The 4,464-nt window shown below is 40.7% G+C and overlaps 1 protein-coding gene across 3 annotated transcripts in view; it reads left to right on the top strand.

Annotated features, from left to right (window-relative positions):
* Positions 1-4,464, top strand: part of SYNPR (synaptoporin) — a 279,096-nt gene that overhangs the window by 252,196 nt on the left and 22,436 nt on the right. The window lies entirely within an intron of this gene.

Raw genomic sequence — 4,464 nt, 5'->3', positions numbered from 1 at the left:
GCGGGGCTGGGGGATCCCCCCCCGCCCCCCCCCCCCAGTGCACGTATTTTCATGCACTGGGCCTCTAGTTGGTTAATAAAATCACACAGGTTTCAAGTGTACAGTTCTGTAATACATCATCTACATACTGTATTTTGTGTTCACTGCCCAAGTCAAGTCTCCTTCCATCACCATTTGTCTCCCCTATACCCTCTTCTACCTCCCCTCACTCCCCATTTCCCTCTGGTATTTACCATACTGTTTTCTATCTATAAGATTTGTTTTGTTTTTTGTGGGGGTTTTTTCTTAATCCCTTAACTCTATTTTTTTTCCATTTGTAATAGCTGCATAATATCCCATTACAGTGAGATAACATGAACCATTTGGTCAATTTTTTATTGTTGGACTTTGAATTTTTCATGACTTTGAATTTTTCTCTCTCATAAACAATATTATGATCAGCCTTGCACTTCAACTTTGACACATTTTATTTTTTATTGAGCTTATTGGGGTAACATTGGTTCGAAAAAACCACACAGGTTTCAAGTGTACAACTCAACAAAATATCTGCACACTGCGTTGTGCGCCCACTACCCCAAACAAAGTCTCCTCTGTTCCACGACACCCCCTCTCTGCCCATCTCCACTACTCACCCCCTTTCCCTCTGGCTATCACCACACTGTGGTCTGTTGACACACATTTTAAGTCATTTCTTTCGGATAAAACCCAGAAAGTTATTATCTTCCTGATTTTTAAAGCTGAAGTTTCTGTTTTAAACACCTATAAAACATATCCCAACAGATTACCCCCAATCTGAATGAAAAATTTGGATTTCAACTTTTGACTCTACCCTAGACCCTGCAATATTGGAGAAGAGAAATTCCAAAAAAGATCTATAAAGAATGTTCTTCCCAGAGAGGAAAGATAATTTTTTTAAACTTGTTGTAGGAAGGTTGCCGCTGAAACATATGCACTGAAACTTGAGACACTAAGGGGCAGAAAAATTCAATCAAGTTCCTTTTAAGTATGCCAAAGCTCAGGCTTTTAATCACCAGTGAGAAGTCTCCACAACAGGCATTAATCTGCATGGCAGCAAAAGCTTAGCCCAGTGCTGTGCTCTGCATACCCCTCCATTTGGCAGTGTCCTGTCTCACTGAGGTTCAGTAAGTGAAGTTCAAGACCATTAACTGCTCCTCTGGGCACAAGCAGAAGAAAACACACATGCAAAGATTCCATGTGATGAATTTTTTAAATAATGGGATGCTTTGTCAGTTTCGCCCTGGGCTGTCCCCAGTGTGCGTGGCAAGCAAGCCAGCAGATGGTCGGGGAGCCGAAATCGTCGGTAGGCGTCTTGGCCCAGCCCTGCCCACTGCAGTGGGCCTCCCTAGAGCTTCTGCATAAATGTGGCGATGCCTTTCAAACCCCAGTTAAGCTGCATCCCGCAGCCTTTCCTAATTTTAGTTTTTTTCTTTTTCTTTCGTTCTTTCATTTATTTATTTTTGGACTTGTTCTGTAAATTGTTGATTTAGGATTGAAAAAAACCCAAGACCAAACTGCATGGGATTAATGTCCCTGATTAGAAGATCCAACTGCTTGGGACCCTATTCTGGGCTCTATGACATCCCTGTGCCTTACGGATTGGCAAAGTAATAGAGAACAGGCTGGGTGAGGGGCCCTGGCGAGAACTGATTCAAATTAGATCAAATTTATAGAGACTTTTGATGGAGCGGTCTCCTACCTCCTGACTTCCATTCTTCCATCATCATAAATGCAGCTGTATTTAGGCATTAGCACCTCTGCTTTATAGGAAATAGACTCCTCATCCAGCATTGGCAGCCCTCCTAAGCCACGACCCTTCACCTACTCTCCAGAGCCATCTTAAACCATTCCTTACAGCTCATGTTTTAGCCAAACTGAACTGCTTACCATTCCCTCAGCATGCTGCCTACATTTCTATGTCTGCATCATTACTGAGTACCTGCCACCTGAAGGCCTTCCTTCCCTTCCCCATCTCAGCCTATCAAGATTTGACTCATCCTCAGAGAACCATCTCCAAGGCTATCTGTTCCATGAAGAATTTCTTCACTGTCCACATCCTTCCTTCTGAAGATATATGAATTCTCCCTCCTCAAACCCCCACAGCTCTGTGTGGAAGTCTTTGTGTGTAAACCATTCCTGCTTTGTACTTTAGTTAGATGAGGTTTTGTCTGATTCCACCACTAAACATTAAACATCTGAAGGGTAAGGACTATTTCTAACACACTGTAGTTCTCTAAAGTCAGTATTAAAAGTGAAATGAATGACCTTCCACGCTGGTCATGAAGGATAGGATATGTGTAATCATTCGTTGACTTCCTCCTGTGTGCCCGGAGCTGTAGTTAGCACTGGCTGTACATAGCGAATGTATATTCCAAAAGAAACATAGAAAGAACTCCCCAAAATACAAGTATGCACTATCTAGATCTGGGTCTATAGATGTTGGAGGTATCCATTGGGACTGCTGCACCTTAAGCAACAGAACTTTGAAAATCCCAATAAACATCCTTGTTAAGACAATGAAGAAACTGACCTCAGAAGAAACTGAGCTTGCTATTTCAAAATGTTGGACCCCAGTTCTTCTCAAATACTACCGACAGCATGCATTCTGTTGTACAGGGGCATCTGCCCGACCAAAGGATGTGAAGGTATGTCTTTTATGCACTTTGTTCTGATAAATCATTTTCTAAGAGGGAAATGGAATCAAAATATACGGTAGTACACACGGCATCGTATTAATCTTTGCTCCTCTTTGACAAGTGAAATTTGCTTTAATTCATACCTTTCATTTAAAAGAAGTATTCATCATTGTGCTTCATCAAGGTGAATTCAAATTCTTAAACTTCTGAAGCATCATTTCAGCCTCTGGTTACTGATGCTTCTCTGTTTCCTGGTTGTGGGAGGTTGTTTGGTAAAAATGTAATCAGAAAAGTAAAGAATTACTCTTGAGTAAGAGCCATTCTCTTAAAGACTCAAATGACTCAAATATGAATTTCCCCCAGAGAGCAGCAGAGAATTTGGTAATATTCTGTTTTCAAAATTCAGATAATTTCCAAATGCTTGTAAAGTAACAGAAATCTCTTTTCTACTATGTCTAATAAAATGAAGCTAATTCACAAAGATGTTTAACTCTTGCTGATATAAAGTAGTTTGGTGATAGACTATGTATGAATGGATTCCTGAGGTGGGTGGAAGATAAGTCAACTTATTTCTCCAAAACAAATGAAATTTTCTGGAAGAAAATCTTCTTCTGGCTGGACCAGGGGACCCCACCCACATCTGTGCTCGCAGGACAATGCCACATTTTTACTTTTCTGTATATGTGTCCGTTTCCTATGCTGGAAAATGAAAATCTTGACAATTGGTCTAGTTTTGTTGTTTCTGAAGAACCAGCACTAAGTAGGAAATGGCAGGAATTCAGTAAATGCTTATTAAAGGAATGAACTCCAAGCTCCAATTTGCATGTACATGCCTCCTTAACTGTAATTCAGACGTTTAGTTTAAGCTAATCATACATATACCTGAGAGATCTTTATGCTGCCAAATGTCCACGTTTGATTGTAATTTAACTTAAAATCTGTCCAATTGATTCTACCTATTGAAGCAAATTGCTCTGACAGGCCTTCATTTTCATCAAAATTCCAGTTCAGTCTATGCTTTTTTGGTATATCCCCTTAACTGCCTCTTTTGCTGTGAGATTATTCAAACTCTCCTCTTCTGTCTTAAGCATTGTTCTTGCAACAAAGCTCGATGCCTGCTCACGTAGGGTAAGGCATTGCGGTAGGCATGCTCACCTAAGCCTGTGTCCCTCCATCCTCTTTTGCTCTCTCATTTAATCTTTATCTCTCCAAACCAGAAATACTCCCTTCCCCCAAAGCTCTTGAATTAGGGAAAAGGTCAAGAATTAAATGTTATCTCATCATTCTTGTTTGGAAATACGGAATCCTCACTGGTTTGTCAAAGTGGGAAATAGGAAGCCATTTTCCCCATCTAAACCTGAACAACAGCTAAGTAGAAGCGAAGGGATAGATTTAAATGAGAACGGCTCTTATTAAATCAGCCCAAATCAAAGCTGATTTTACTGCAGGAACTGTACGCCTGACAAGGTGTAATTATAAAAACTTGATCTCCTGCTGCCTTTATGCATATTCACTTTATGAACTTAGACCCCTAGAAGCCTCCCAGGACTGCCTTCCCATTTTTAATAAGCACTGAGAATGAGGCGCTTCCTGAAGGAATTAAATGAGGAAGGAGTTTTTTTGGTTTTCTTTTTCTTTTTTTTGTAGCTGAGCAACAACATTAAGACAAAAAGGCAGCTATTCTGCTGGGTTTTGTGTGTGCTCTAAGAGCCAGAAATGAAGTTGAACCTCTGGAGCGTCACAAAGGCCTTATAGTTTGACAATTAAGGGAACAACTGATCCATGGTGGGGGGGGGGGGGGGAACAAATT

This window comes from Myotis brandtii, unplaced genomic scaffold (assembly GCF_000412655.1).
Source record: "Myotis brandtii unplaced genomic scaffold, ASM41265v1 scaffold430, whole genome shotgun sequence".
Taxonomy (NCBI): Eukaryota; Metazoa; Chordata; class Mammalia; order Chiroptera; family Vespertilionidae; genus Myotis; species Myotis brandtii.
This window is presented reverse-complemented; position numbering and strand designations above follow the sequence as displayed.